The sequence below is a fragment of the Triplophysa dalaica genome, chromosome 24 (genome assembly GCF_015846415.1).
Source record: "Triplophysa dalaica isolate WHDGS20190420 chromosome 24, ASM1584641v1, whole genome shotgun sequence".
In the NCBI taxonomy this organism is placed as follows: domain Eukaryota; kingdom Metazoa; phylum Chordata; class Actinopteri; order Cypriniformes; family Nemacheilidae; genus Triplophysa; species Triplophysa dalaica.
Window position 1 is genome coordinate 11,482,155 of NC_079565.1, and position 16,734 is coordinate 11,498,888.

Genomic DNA, 16,734 nt, shown 5'->3' on the forward strand with positions numbered 1-16,734 from the left:
GTCTGCCGCCTTTGTGTGTGTGACATCCCACAGAGCCACAATATGGCCAGTCAGGGATCAATGGGGCCAAACAATTGATGTAACCCAAAGGGGTCCACTGGGAGGGCCCTCGGGGGCAATGCCTGGCCGGGTACCATCCCGACTGTCTCAATCTCTTGGCAGAAGAGCATGTGCCTGTGAAGGTCTCTTCCAGAGATCGGGGTTGGGAGGGCAACAGGCAAGGGTGGAGGAGCTGAATGCTTGTCCACATACTGAACTTGATTTTTTCACTTCAGTTGGCACATATTGCGTGTTCACACACACATACGCATATCTAGACTCTAGGCCATATGTAGCCAACAGATGGTTGAATGGGACACGGCTTAAAACTTATGGCTGTAAGTAGTATAATAGACCAGAGGAAGTTTGTTGTTCCTTAGTAGCTCAAAAGAGAGTTAATTCACAATTTAAAATTTAAAATATAAAGTCTACTTCAATGTAATTTAAGAAAGATATACAATCAACGCGAGATATACATGAAGGCATATTTACTTTGCTTTTATGAACATTTCGGCATAAAACTTTACTGAGGAAACTTTTTTGCTTTATTAGTATTTCATAGCACTTTTTTAGAACATTAAACATACAAAGTGAATTATTACGAAATGTTCATTTGTGTAACGCAAGGGATTGTGGGAAATATTCATTTAAAAAAGAAAAACTAGCCTGTATAATCTTGGCAACTTTGGCTTTAGTATTTTCAGCACATTGTGATTTTGAAGACACCAATTCTTAACTCTCCATTTCTCTTACCTCACTTCCCCTGAGCTTTCCTCTATATACACAACCTAAAGTCTCATTCTGACTGGAAATTATGCACCTCTACAGACTTGCAGTTGCCTCCAAACCATGAATGAGAGATCTTGAGAGAAGTGATGATAAATTGTCCGATATTTGGTCACTGTAATTGATCATTTTAACCATGTACACTTTGGCCAATTAACAGAAGCGCAAACCTTCGTAATAATCATTCTTATTATATTATTGTGCAAAAATATATAGATCAACCCAAAGCAGACACAACGGGTCAAAAGATCACTTGAGTAAATGTTTCTTGTGATCTTAACAATATTTTATTCTCAATGTTTATGTTTCAATGTTTGAAATTCGTATGTTTCATTTGTAGAAAAAATTTAATTGTGCCAACAAATTAATTATATTTTTCGAAAAACTATTTTTTATGTCTTTGAAATGGATTGCTGGAATCTAATAATGAATACAAGCAGCCAGTAAGAGTCCAGCATAGCATCTTTAAATAATGCAATGTAAAAAAAACGGTAATATTCCGTCAGGTGGGACCCCAGAAAAAAAAGTAAATATTTGTTTTGTGTAGTAAAATTACATGTTTTACATGTTATTTTACCTACGTTGTAAAAATGCTGTCTATGTTCGGAATTTTAAACATTTTTAATAGGAATATTTTTACCGCATTTCAAAAATATATGGAATTTTCTAAAAATCTAATTCTGTAACAAATGTTACACCCAAGTTTTACATTTGACGAAATATTAAAAATAGTCTACAAGAAATTTCTGTTAAATAAAAAAGAAAATGAGGTAATGAGAATTACAGTGTGTTTCAAAAGCTTCCTAGGTTGAGATTTCAAGAAGCTGGATGATAAATTGCCCAGAGAACAATCTTGCAAATTCTAGTCTAAGGGTGGCTACTTTGAATATGCTAAAATACAACATAGAGTTCATTTATTTTAAAAAATCTTAACAGAAAATAAGTTAGAGATCCTAAACTTTTCCCCATTGGGTAATCTGTAAAATTTTATTTTGGAACTCCAATCTGACCGCAAGAGACATTTTACAAGACTGCTAATATACTGTTTTATATCACCCCATTCTGAATATACATTCTGTTATTACGCATGTACAGTATGCTTATGTGATTTTACTTTATTACATCACATATTTACTCTTAAAGATAACAGTACTGGTATCGCAATTTTTATATGTATTGAGAAAAGGCCTTTTTGCTTCCAATCCCGAGAAACCCTGTTGCGTTGCAGATGAGTGTTAACACAGTCTAGCTGAATTTAATAGCATCAATAGGAACTCAACAGGAGGGGATTCCTCTATGTTTAAGACCATCTGTTACACACGTAATGAAAAAAGTCTGTGATACAGTTGCACACACATGCTCCGCTACAACCCTACCCACACACATGTGTGTGTCACTTTATGCACGATAAATAATACACTTGTCCAAATGTGCAGTATGAACTGTCATTGTATAGCAAAGGCTAATTGTGTAGTGAAGAAATTCTTGCATATGGTTTTGTGGTGACATAAGTATAACTAAATAATGACAATATTTTCATTTCCGGTTAAACACGGCTATGCCTTTTTCTAGATATATTGCTTAAATTAGATCCATGAACTGACTTACAACTCAAGAACTAATTGCCTTTATATGTTGTTTTTCATTTCTAATGACTTTGTTTTTCCATCTCTTGAGCTTGACCTTCATAGGTCAAGGGAGCATTTGTTACAAGCTGCCATGCGCACAGTCTGACTCACGTAATCGACATTTAATGGAGGCAAACTTTAGATCTGTTCTTCCCATGCAAACAACAGGCCAGAAGGGGTGTGGAGAGGGGTCAGTTGTCTTTCTGCCAAGCCCATCTGTCCAACATTCCACATCAGGACCATCTATCCATCCACCCACAGCAAAGGGGTGGGCCAAGATTCAGCTCCGCCCCCTGATGCATGCGTGACCTTACTTTGCTTTGACTACGCTCAAATGCCCATCACTGACAAAGTACTTACTGACACGCACAATGTGTTCCTTCTGTGACATAATGCAAAACAAATTGTCCTGTGCATACTGAAGTAGTTGTGGGATTGTGGGTAAGTTTCAATGGGTGTTTAGTGGATTCTTACTTTTAAGGCATTAAACGAAAAAGGCGGAGACGTGTGCAGGAACATTCTGAATGATTCTGAAGGAGATCATGTGGGCAATTCCATGCAAATGTCAATCTTAAAATAAAAAAATCTAGTTTTACCAAAGGTTGTCATCATACTGAGGTCAATTATTTGGTGTTTAAAAACTCTAATTTTTTTAACGCTTAAGCATTTTCATAGTGAGGTCACTATATTGTTACATCCCTAACGGTCCATATTCCTTATAAATGGGCACATGAAAATTCAAATAAATATATAAACTATTTTATGTTCTATGAAGAGTCATCACTTCTCCATTTGTTGGGTATTATTGCTTCTGGTTTGTACATTTTAATTCAATAAAATTCTACAAAGTTTTTATCACCTCCGTAATGTAAACATTTTCCCTCTTTTAAAATAGAAAACTTGTGCATAGACTAACATTTTTCTGATGTCTGCCGCTATCATCAGGGGTTAAATTAAATATAAATTGATGATTCAATGTTTTAGTAATAATAAATGCATTCTCTGACCATTTTGATTTCAAGATTTGACCCACATCCAAAATGTTTTTTGATGTCACATCCAAAATGATCGTATCGCCCAAATAGAATGTAGAAATTATCATTAAAATGTTCATTTCTTTTATATATTATATGAGGTTTGCAATTTTGAAACCCTGTTGACAGGTCTAGCGATTGAAATGTCATAAAAACTGTACAGTCGACCCCAGAAATCATGCAAAGGTTGAAATAAATAACACGTCACACGTTTGTAATAAAAGGTCATCCTGTGTACGCCTGAAAATGCAAATCATTTTTAGGTATTTGCCTCTAGTAATTCCTACATTATAACAGACACCTATTGAAAGTCATTCTGTTTTTAGGGCAAGTGTGATTTTCAAACACACATTTAGTGCGCTGTGTCTCCACCCAACTAGTTGTTTGTCAGAGGAAGGCCAGAGGGGTTGAATTTAATGAGCAAGGCTGCACAACGTAGCCCTAAACCTACACCTTTCCTAACACATTCTCATGAACGTCCAGCATTCTCACCCTCTGCACATGCTATTTAATGTCATATACAAAACAAACTGTATGTGCTTCAAAACAATGCAACGTTGGGTTAAATGTCATCAATAGGATGTCATCACCGAGATGACAATGCATGCTCAGAGGAAATATTAAAGAAGAAAGTTAACAAGTTAACAACAGCCACTTCTCTTTGACATACTATTACTGATTGATAACTACAGATGAGAAGACGCCTCAGGGTGTCATACCTAAAGTAATGCTGATCCTTACTTTAATGAGGAATTTGACGCATCTTGAGGGTCACGAATAAGAATCCGGGAGCGAATCTCACTGTTTGAACTATGCATGTAATGACTATTTTTGACTGTTATGAGTATTTTGATTAAGAGATAAGTTATGTGTGTATCCGCAAGACTCTTTAAAACAGTTCAAAGCGTGCTTGGGCAATTTGAGGCAAATTGTCTAAAATTACACTTGCCAACCAGTTCAGTCTAGTTGTTGTTTGCCTGAGATTGACTTTTTAATAAAAAACAGGCTTCTTAAAGGAATGCTACACATACCCTAAAAATTTGTATTTTTTTATTTACTTTCTAACTCTGCATGATTTTCTTTCTTCAGTGGAACACCAACTCACTTGTTTGCAGAATGCATCAATGCCTTTATTCAATAAACGTAGACAGGTTGCACTGGGGATCTCAAGCTACAAGAATGCCAAAAGTATGCCATCTGCATAAATAGCACAGAATAACTAATACTTTTTTGTTTACATGTTTTTTATGTTTACACATTTTATATTAACAGTAAATTGGTTGTATTTCCAACTTTCTATTTGTTTACTGGTAACCAGGTCAAGTCTCATTCAATGTCCCGTCAGTTTCTAATGACAGGACAGTTATGAGCTACTGTAGAGATAATATCTGCTCTCTAATCAAACAGCCATCAGCACTGTGAATACCATTAAATTTGAGAGGGGTGGCAATGTTCATTAGGGAACTGTTCAACAGTTCAGTATTCATTTTCATTCAAATTTAAAGTTTTGAAGATGAGCTTTCTGTTTATTTCTTGGTATAATTCATTATAAGTGGTGTTAGATTAGGCACCCATCATTATTACAACTGCATACAATTAGGATGAACTTTGGTGAGTAACTTGTTATGGTATGCTAGGACATAAATTATTATTATGATTTTGTCAGTACATCTTGAAGGAGCACAGTGTACAATTCCCATCATCTTCCCACCGGAGTCCCTCAAGGCTCAGTGCTCTGTACCCTCTCTTTTCAGCATATACACAATGCTGGGAGCGATCACTCAGCCACATTGCTTTCTTATAACACAAATGAATCTCTTGTGTCAGACAGATAATCTCACATTGTACCACATATTTCTTTGTACCCGCCTAAAATCTCAGCATGGATGAAAGAACATCATCTCAAGCTTGTGAAAACTAAACTCCTTACATCACATTAAGTAGAAAACCACCCAGAACAACTACGCAACTGCATTGCAACACCCTGACAACCACACAGAATCCATTATCATCTTGGTGGCATATTTGTATGTTCTGTAATGTATATACTGTATCTAGTTGCATGTGGTTTATTATTTATTCCTCCTTTAGTTCTTTGCTTTCTTTTTCTTTTTGCAAGCTGATAAATAAATGGAGAGCTATTTGTACACACAGTTATCATCATTACATATTTTTGTTGTAATATAACGTTATACTACGTAATGAACTCACACCAAAGCTGTCAACACCCGGAATAAAATAGAAATTGGCTTGGGAGAGAATGTTCTCAATGTTAAGCAACTGCTCAAAGCCTGAATTTAAACAACAACAACACACACACTATAAGGCGCACTTCAGTTCGTGGTGTGTAGCAATAAATAACAGAAGGGGTGTCCTGTCAGTGTTAAACAGTCATCAGCCCTCAGGTATGTATCAAAGGAGTATAGATCTAAGGAGATACCGGAATAAATGGAGTTCAAGGTTCCGAGTTCAAACATAGATTATCAGAGATACATAAAATCAAATAGACCAATTTAATAATGAAGACGTTCACAATTTGCATAGTACATATTATTATTGTCGTAGATTGCATTTTATAAAATAGCATAGTAGATGTTCATGTTAACAAACACAATAACAACATTCTGAATGATGGGCTTGCTTTACGTTCATGAGTTATAGCCATGTGACAACATTAGCAGAGGTCTTTCCCACAGTTTGAAGATGGAGTACAGTTGTAGCCTGAAGGGTGTGGAGTGAAGGGGTGGTACCGCTTTAGCCTTAAGCGTTTGTTTTATTACGCTTACCGCAGGCATCCTGACATTTTTATGTTTTGTAAACCGTGTATGGCAGATACATTTCCCATATTCTGCCTTTGTTTGTCTTCTATAATACATTTCTTGTGTAAGTACCTCAATACACATGCTTATCTAACGCTACTACATTCAGGATATACATTTAATCAGATAACTTCTTTTCTGTGAGGTGTACCCATCCTGGGGTTGCCAGCACCATGCTTTAGTCTAGTCAAATCCCAATTCTCTTCAATAAGCACACAACTCTTCAAAACACAAATCTGTTCTACAATTTGAGCTATTATTTACTATTTGTAGATCAATTGGTATTAGAGGAGTTACGCATCAGAATTGAATACTTCAGTTTGAATGTTTTTCAAACCCCTTTCAGACATCAGCCCTGTTTGCCAAGCTTTGTTAAGCGATTTGTCACAACGGTATGACAGTAAGACAGCAAGGCTCGCCGCGAGCTCCCTTTTGCTTGACAAAGCTGTCAGAATGCATCATACGGAGATGCTTAGTAGGGTTGACGGGAACAAATTTCTACTTGAGAAAAGAGTTCGCCGGGGTGTATCGTGGCAAACAGTGAGGAAGGTGTGGGTTTTGTTTGATTGTTAGCGCAGTGAACTGTTCTTTTTGTTAGTCATGCTAATGCATAGCTCTGGGCTAACAAACACCCAGACACACCAACCATCAACCCAGAGCGCTGACACCTTGACCTGTACGCAGAGTACACACTCTTTGTAAACTTTAAAGAATACTGGCGTTTCATTAAAATCTATGTTTACTTTTCATGCTTACCATGGTCAACTTGTCAAAAAAAAACAGTTGGACGTATGAGGTTGTAATCTCTGTGTTTGAACCACCCCCCTAGGGTTCGTGTATGTTTTGGAAAGTTTTTTTCGAACATGAAATCCCCTACTGTAAGAACTTTTCTTATTCCCTGATTGGATATTTTTTCTGGAAAAGAGAATCAATGCACTTTGTTTATTGAAATGGAGAAACTGATAGATGGAGCGGTCCCAGCGCTAAAGGTGGCCTGACATGAACTGGACGCAGTAAGTAAAACTGTGTAAAATGTCTGTTTTGTTGGCAATCGCCACATATGTGCATTATGTAAACAACACAAACTTATAGTGAATCAACTGAACACGTTTATCCCCCAGAACTCTTCAGGGCTCGCCTGTTTTTGGAAATAATCGTACAGCTGTTTCTATCTTTTATAAATGTGATCAAACTAAATACTCTTCGAAGATATGAAGTATGCAAAACTACTCTATAGGTACTTAAGAATAATTTGAGATTAACAATTAGCAGGATGGGGAACAATGTCTGTAGATCAGAACAAAGAAAATGTTACAAACATATGCTTACATTTTAATAAAAGAAGTGCAATGCATGTACTAAAATCTCATTACTTTAATTTTTCCACATTTTAAAATTAGAGTAAACATGTCAAATCCATAGAATTTCATTTTGGGGGGATATTATATAGTCACTTGTAACTGATGAAAATATTAAATAAGTAAAACTCATGATTTATCATTTAGACTGTAGTGAACCTTTGCCTACTTTAATCATTTTATCAAGCAGCATCTTGACGTCTCACCCGGACATTCCTTTAAAATAATATTGTTTGTTATTCTGATCTTTTTTTTGGTTTCTTTCAAAAATCTTTTTTTACTTTTCTGAAGAAAGAACTGAATATGTTTACAGAACTACATATTCGACTGAAAATATTTTCAAACCTTTATTTCTCTGTTTTGTATCAACAAAATGCCTTATTTATCTGAAATATTCATGTCGTAAAATTATTTTAAAAATATTTGATTTCCCCCTCCAGCGACACGTCACTGAGAATTTAAGGTAGAGACGGCGAGTTACCTGCAGACACGAAAGCAGGACTCCAGAAACGCTTTTCATCCCATAAATACCTCCCCACCAACTTTAATACCATGCACAAAACAAGAGAAAACCTGCCCGCCACATCAACATGAACAGACTGCAGTGAGAAGAGACCAAAGTAATGTATATGCGTGTGAACTTTATTTTACAGTTATTAGCTAGCTCAGTTATTTAGACTGCTGATGATTTTGCATTGGCATTTTACTAATAGTTCACTTATTCACTTAAAAATATAATCCTGTCATAAATTTTTTACCCTTTTTACCCCTTACCATTCAAAACCTGTATAAGAATTTGTTTTCTGTGAAACGTTTGTGTTCATACAATGGAAGTGAGTAGAACCAATGTCGTTTGGTTACCAATATTCTTCAAAATATCTTCTTTTGTTGGCATGTCTATACTTTAATACTTATTAAATCTTTATGTTGTACCTTAAATTCTGCATTTATTATCTAAAATAGACAAGATACCTCTACAAGATGTTTCTTGTATCATATTAGGAATCTATTTTGTCTTTTGTCAAAAACAGCCTTGAATGAATAAGATCATTGTGTCTTTGTCGCGAAACGCCAAAGCCCCCCCCAAAAAAACATCCCCCTAAACAAACTGAAAAGAGTCCAAATTCGCGCTCTACAGCAAGCCCCGAAAACTCTCTGTCTCGGCGCAAAAGGCTGATGTTTTTATCCTGTTTGGGCATTCAAGAAAAAAGAAAACTTCTACTTTCACCCATTTACTGAAAAAGGGAATTAAAATCTTTGGTGTAAAGACCCTATTAGTAGCACCACTCGTCATTTGCATAACAGAAGCCTTATCCTTCAGTTTATAAGAGAGACGCGGTCTCACAACTCAGAGGAAAAAGGACTCTTTGGAAGCGAGGAGAGCTCATGAGGAGCGCTGCGCCTTTAAAGCAAAGAGGGAAAATGCAAATGATGTGCGGGTCAGCGTGGTTGTCTACATGACGATGGAAGCAAAACGGGCGAAAAAACGGTAAACCGACGACACAAAGCGATGAACACACAGGGAGATTAAAGATGCAGATGTGTGAGATTGTTAAGCATTGAGTCTGTTGGAGTCTGACTGACCTGATGTATTAAAGTGCAAAATTCCAATGCAGAGGTAGAAAATGTTAATAGGATTAAATTGTTTGATTGAGTTCGATTTGAGTTATTTGACTGTTTGAACATCACGTGGAATGATTGGTACCCTGAAATCTCTTTAATATCACAAGTGAGTTTTTATTGTTTGATAAAAAAAGATCATTGTAATTTTATATAATTTAGTAATCAAGTGTCTCAATACTGTCTCGAAATGTGCTGAGATTTCCAGAGATCAGAGGGACTGCATTTTAAAATCAAGTAAAACCTTATTTTTCAAAATAAACTTTACTTTTACTTTGTAAAGTGTTTATGTTTATATAAAGCTAACTATTGTAAATATTATCATATAAATATAGAATCACAGCTTTTACTCTAGTGAACAGTATAGTTAAAAATATTATTTACAATAGTGAATAGTTTTAAACTTTTAACTATGGTGAACACTATTGTATATTGCCTCACTTATAACAATTAATAAGCTTACTATAGTTAAGCTACGGTAATTATACTATATTATCAGTATAATATTTTGTAGAACACTGTGACTTACTACAGTAAATAATACATTTTCTGGCACACAATAGTATTTATGAACAGTACAGTAAATACTACAGTAGTTATCAAACTCTATTAAATGTATGATGTTAATACTACATAATACTATGGGATACCATTGTTGTAATTATACTACACTACAGTATGATTACTGTTTTTACAGTTTATTACACATTACAATAATAAAAATGTATACTATGCTTTTTTGCGTGTGTTTGTATTATTAACATTTAGCATACGCTTTTATCCAAAGCAATTTACAAATGAGTAACAAGGTTATCTGAGCTATGCTTCCTTAAAACATGTCTTCATTATTTTACTGCATAAGTTTCTCATTTAATTTCATTATATAAGGAGTTTTGGGAAAAACATAAAAGACAACAGTGTGAAGCTCAAGAGCATTGCATGTGCAAAGGATGCAGGTTTTAACATGCATACTGATAGAATGCATCCTGTAGTGTGAATGCATTGTGAGAAACTTTGCTTAAAAGCGTCATACAAATACATAAATCTACATGTACGGTAAATGCTGAAAGAGCTATTAAATCTTAAAAGAATAAGGATAACTTTCAAGCACACCTTCATTAAAAATAACTGTCACTTTGCATATTTCGCAAACGATTTTATCAAAAGTCTTCATGATTTAAATGATCTGCAGTGACTAATGCAAACCGCTCGTAGTTACTACTGCCAAATATGATTGTTCCCCTTTTTTGTGAAGTAACAGAAAGTCATTACACATAAAGCAGTTAAGATCTATATGTAAATGGGGTTTATCAAGGGTTTGGCACAGAAAGGCAATTATTTGACTTTTATACACTCTTATTATGTCTGCATTCAAGACACAGAGCTCTTGTTTGTTTTGCTGTGGGCCAGATTGCCATGGTAACTGCAGGTGTCATTCACCACCTCTGTTGTCAGAAATTATGGCCGTGGAGTTTGTTTTGTGTCTGAAGTTAGTTGGCCCTTCACTACTGACAATACTTTTTATATGACTCTAATGCCACATAAATGTATGTCATTGTTTAAAGGGAACCCAGTGTATTAGAGAGATGTATGGCTTAATACGTTAACTTGCACTACTAGAATTTGTCATTAGAAACAGATAAAATATTTTCAATTCTTTAAAAAACTTAATGTATACTCATTTTAACCTGAGGAGGCCGCCATGTTCTTTTTCAATTACGAATAATGGTTGCACGCACTTCATTGATTATTACGCCAGAATAGGAGTTTAGTTCCTAATCAAACTGGCCTAGAAATCAGATACTTTTAATTTTCCGACTGTTTTAGCTTACGATATTATTACAGGCGTTTATTGAAACTCTTTGGTCATTTTCGAACGCGATGCTACTGGTCGTATTGGATTCAATGATCTGTGCTAAGCTATGCTAAAAATGCTATCACCAGAACCGGAGATCGGCAGAATACATTCCAAAACCGTAAAACTCAACCTATTAACTCTTGGGGAGTTGGAAAATGAGCATATTTCCAAAAAAAGATGAGTGTTCCTTTTTTAAAACTTATTTTTAATAAAAGAAAAAAAGAATAATTTTGAGTTTACTTGGGCTTTAAGTTGCTTACGGGCCATTGACGTTAAGGTTAGTGATGGATTATATGTATTTATATAAATAATGCTAAAATAATAAAGAAAGAAAATATAGACGCTATTTTGTACATTTTCATACATTTTAATATTGTTGGTCAGAAAAAATACTGTAGTGGAGTAGGCGGGGCGAGACCGTGAGTCAAGGCCGGTGAGTGAGTGTTAATGAGCGTCAGCCATTGTGGGCCGCCAAAGCCTCGGTGGGAAGAGGACCTTTGCTGCCACGCTCCTGGGTGGAGGTGGGGCGGCTATTGTCCAAGCGGGTGCGGGGGAGTTGCCACCGTCCGCCAGAGGGCGGAGCCTGGGTCTGTCTGCACAAGGGGGAGGAGCAGGGGACGGGGAACTCGCCGCTGCCCACTAAAGGAGGAGCCACCGCCGGCCAGCAGGAGGTGGACGGTTGAGCCGTCCACCGAGAGCACAGGGGCACTGCAAGGCACCGCCAAGAAGAGTACTGGTACCGGCTGGTTGAGGACCGAGCGGCAGCATGTGGGGGAACCGGACTAAAAATTTTTTTCCTCTCTCCCCTCTCTCTTTCCGGTCGCACCGAGGGCTCCCGTCTCCATTGTCTCGTCTCGTCGCTGCATACCCCAGGGGAATGGTACACCGAGACTGGGAGCCCTCCCGAGAGAGGGATACCCCGGCCTGTGAGGGGCGATGGGGGTATGTAGTGGAGTAGGCCGTGCGAGACCGTGAGTCGAGGCCGTTGAGTGAGTGTTAATGAGCGTCAATTGTGCGCGCACCGGTCTCGTGTCACGGAGGAGATCGGGAGCATAAGAGAACGACTGACGGGACCATCGATGAGAGAGGACCAGGCCTGGGTTTTAGTTGTGGTTTGTGTCTATGTACTGTGTAATTCCCCGGCAGTCGGCCGTGAGGGGCTTTCTTGTTTCTATACTTTCTTGTTATTTATCAAATGTTTGCCGGTTCCCATCTTCTTCCTTACTTTTACATTGATAAGAAGCTGAAGAGTAGTGTGATATCATGGAATTTCAACGTTCGACGTTGCTGCTTATATCTTCTTAATGGGAATTTTGTCAGTGCGTAGGAGCATATCAGTTTATTGGGCTCCTTAAAGGAAAATACCACTTTTATGCTGCTGTAACATGGCCGCAGCAGGCACAGTGTTATCACGCAGCGCATGTGGAAATAGGCTAACTTCAGTCAACATATTCAAGTTACCTAGCTTAGGACTAATTTCAGGTGCTGCGTGATAACACTGCGCCTGCTGCGGGCATGTTACGACAGCAAACTTCATTGATTATTATGCCAGAATAGGAGTATAGTTCCTAATCAAATCGGCCTAGAAATCGGATACTTTAAATTTTCCAACTGTCTCAGCTCACGATATAATTACAGGCGAGTCAAGTTTTAAACAGGAAAAATATTGAAACTCTTTGGTCATTTTCGTACGCGATGCCACTGGTCTTATTGGATTCAATGATCTGTGCTCAGCTATGCTAAAAGTGCTATCGCCAGAACCGGAGATCGGCAGAATACATTCCAAAACCGTAAAACTCAACCTATTAACTCTTTGGGAGTTGGAAAATGAGCATATTTCCAAAAAAAGATGAGTGTTCCATTAAAACTTATTTTTAATAAAAGAAAAAAACAATAATTTTGATTTCACTGGGGCTTTAAGTTGCTTACGGGCCATTGACGTTAAGGTGAGTGATGGAGTTTCAGTATTGCTTTTGCCAGTAATTGTACGTTTTTGTACGATTTACAATCCACGAATTCATACGAACAAACCACCTAAAAATTCCTGTGAGATCAGTTTGAACCTTCCAGCAGCTGTAAAAAACATTTTAGTTACGTAAAACAAGATCTTTTCATGTAACTTTAATTTGACATTTACTTTGCTTCAGAAGTTTCTGCCAGCAAAACCTTCAGATTTAGCACAAATACTCAACTCACAAGTCTACGTGGAATATAAAATACAGCCTTATTGCGCGCTGGTTCATTTGCATTTTAGAAATAGGAAAGATTCACCTAAAATGCACTTTTCTGGAGAAATCAATGAAGAATGAGGAATGATGGAGATATAGGATGTGTTCAAATGAATGTTAACGCATATATGCAACATCACTAATGTTACTACGATACTACCGTTGATTTTTTTTTTAAGATTCTACCCTATCTTTGACATGTGTTATTCTGTAATATGTATTATTATTAAGTATTGTTATTATTATTACTATCCTTATTATTCTCTTTATTATTGTTGTTGTTGTTTTTTTAGTTATTACTATCATAATTACATTTCTATTAGGCTGGTCAAACTGGCATCTACGTTAAGTTATTTTTGTTATTTACAGTATGTATCAGGGGACGTTTATGAGGTGTGTGTCTGTGTGTGTGTGCATGCGTATGTGTGTAATAACCTGTGGCTGGGATGCCATCACACTGTCACAGAGTGAAGCTATCCCGAGCTAATCAGAAATATGCCCAGCCGCCCATTGCTTCACTGAAAGAGACTGAGCTATTGTCCCACAATAGCCCTCACTTCATTACTGTCACACTGAGCAGATGGTCCCTTTCAGAGTACTACACACATACACACACAACCTGAACCCACTACACACACGGCCACTCAAACACACCATCCACATAAGAGTGAATGTCTTTTTCACAAACACGCACATACGGGCAATATGGCTGCTTAATGAATTCTGGGCCATGATCTTTGTTCAATGCAGTCAGAGTCATTAGCATAATTTGCTTTGGTGAGAGCTTCCTAGAATGTGATTTCAATTATGAAAACCTAAATAAACGAAACCTCGGGTAATTGAATACGCAGTGAAATAAACAAGGGTTTCGGTTTTATTTGCGGAACTCAAATTCATTTTGATATTTGTCATTCATTTTGTGCATGCGTCTAAAGTTTGCATAACAGGGAGTTTGTGTGAGCATAATGCATTTGAATTAAACTGAAGACTGCAAATAACTCCACGCAGACAGCAAGGAGAAAGTCAGTCAATATTAGCATACAGAGATTTGTGATTGCTGTTATACCGATTTGCATGATCAAGATAAGAATATGGAAATATATTTATTCGGTAGCTTTTGAGGTGAACGTACTGATAGGGAGTAATAAAATGTCGACATTTCTCATGCACAGTAAGTGCAAGTATGAAGGGTGTCACATTTTTTGGGAAGCTTTGTTAGGTTGTTTTTGTGAAGTGTAAATACTGACTTTTTGGTGCTGCTTGTTTGGTCCAAGATTCATTTCTGGCTCAACTAATGACATGGGCAAGGAATGCCTGTTTGTCCAAATCATGGAGGACAGCCTTGTTGAAAAAACAGCACATGACCAGCTTGAATCAGCACATGACCAGCTAAGGACCATTTTAAACAAGCATGTGACCATCTTAAAACAGCACAAACCAGCAAACCAGCATGAAAACATACCTAACATAGCATATTCTGTTTTTCAAACAGGGAGGAAAGTGTCTATCATATGAAATGTCAGCTCCTGCCAATTTTAAAGCACGCTTCCATTGCAAACAATTAAGAAGTCTTTGGTGGACACACAGATTTAAGATTTAAGCCATTCGGTCAGCTTTGTTCTTGGAGTATGCTCTGCATTGTTTTGACATCTGTACCGTCAGCATTTTTTGGACATTTCAGCATCAGAGCTCATAGGAAAGTCTAAGTTGTGCAACAACTTTCATCTCACATATGTGATCCTGGACAACAAAACCAGTCTTATGGGTCAATTTTTCGATATTGAGTTTTTTTACACAATCTGAAAGCTGAAGAATAACGCTTTCTATTGATGAATGAGTTGTTAGGATATGACAATATGTGACTGAGATACAACCATGAAAAACTATGGAATCTGAGAGTGCGAAAAAAGCAAAATATTGAGAAAATTGTCTTAGAAGTTGCTAATGAGAGTCGCTGTTGCAGGCCATCCACTCACAAACATATATTTTTTATATATTTAAGGTAGGAAATTTACTAAATATCTTCATGGAACATGATCTTTACTTAATATCCTAAATATTTTTGGAATAAAAGAAAAATCAATCATTTTGACCCATACACTCATTTTTGGCTTTTACTAAAAATGTTCACGTGCTACTTAAGACTGGTTTTGTGATCCAGGGTCACTTATTTTCTTTATATTTTATAAAGCTTTACAAGTCAATAGTAAATAGTAATTGGTGTGGAAACGAAAAGCAAGCTCTGCTTTGTTTCCGGTTTGTGTATCTTTAACTTCCAGATCAGTACCGGAAACACGATTTGTACTACACTTGTGCGAAAATGCTTCTACTTCCGGTCGAAAACAAACCATTTACAGCAGTTTTGAACGTTCTGTTGACTGTTGTAGTTTGACACTACACGATCCGTACTGGAAATAAATTTTTCCTCATAATTATTTTGTCATAAACACACTTTTTTGGCAAGCAAACATACGTCAAGGTTAATGCGGGACGTGTATGCGTTTCCTGTTCTTAATATCGAATATGCCGACTACTGCCACCTGCTGTATGGGAAAGTTATTTCCTCTCACGCAGGTGGAGAAAGTAATTTTGTTGTTTGGTTAACTTTTCAGAAAACTTTTAAAATTAAATCTAGACCAAAACTCGCAGCATTTCTCTCAAAGCATCAACTTCTTAAACCTCGTCTTGTGAATTCCACCAGACATTATACGGCACCCAGCTGCTCACCTGCCGACTGCCAACAGACGAGTAGGAATCAGCAGGTCACTGGACATCCACATAAAACAGAGCACCTGTTATAGACATACAGCAAACGAAATCTGCCATCACTCACAGAGATATTTATCTCAACGAAAATCAGGCCAGTAGATAAAGGAGCGCTCGCAAAGTGAATAATCACTGTGTTATCTCAGCGCACGCGTGGCGCACGGAGCACGCCGGTACGCGTGTGACGCAAGTTTATCATCTCTGTTTACCCAACCTCACTTAACAGCATGAGGTATTAAAGGAAGTTTGTGGGGGTGCAGACAAATGTAATATGTGATGATAAGGACTGTATTAGTTATCTTGCTTTTAAACAAAAAGCTTAAAACTCAAATGATAAATTGTAGAACAATGAACAGAGTTAAGTTATCTTAAGTTAATAAATTTTAATTTTAACCATCAGAGGATTATACTGTACAAATACTGTACACATGTTTTATTTAATTTAATTTAATTCAAGTATAATTTATACAGACAGAACTTGAGATTCATTAAAATATGAATGCTGTTAACATAATTTACTTTCCCTCTTGTCATTTTAAACCTGTATGACTTTCTTTCTCAGAACCCAAAAGAAGATATTTTGAAAAATGTTGTTAAC

At 36.8% G+C, this 16,734-nt stretch overlaps 1 long non-coding RNA gene across 1 annotated transcript in view; it reads right to left on the reverse strand.

The window, feature by feature from the left end:
* The window catches only part of LOC130414584 (uncharacterized), a 35,897-nt gene extending 19,607 nt beyond the window's left edge, over positions 1-16,290 (reverse strand). The window contains exon 1 of the long non-coding RNA XR_008905627.1: positions 16,098-16,290. This is a non-coding gene — a long non-coding RNA (uncharacterized LOC130414584). The remainder of the gene's footprint in view (positions 1-16,097) is intronic.
* Between the last annotated feature and the right edge of the window lie 444 nt (positions 16,291-16,734).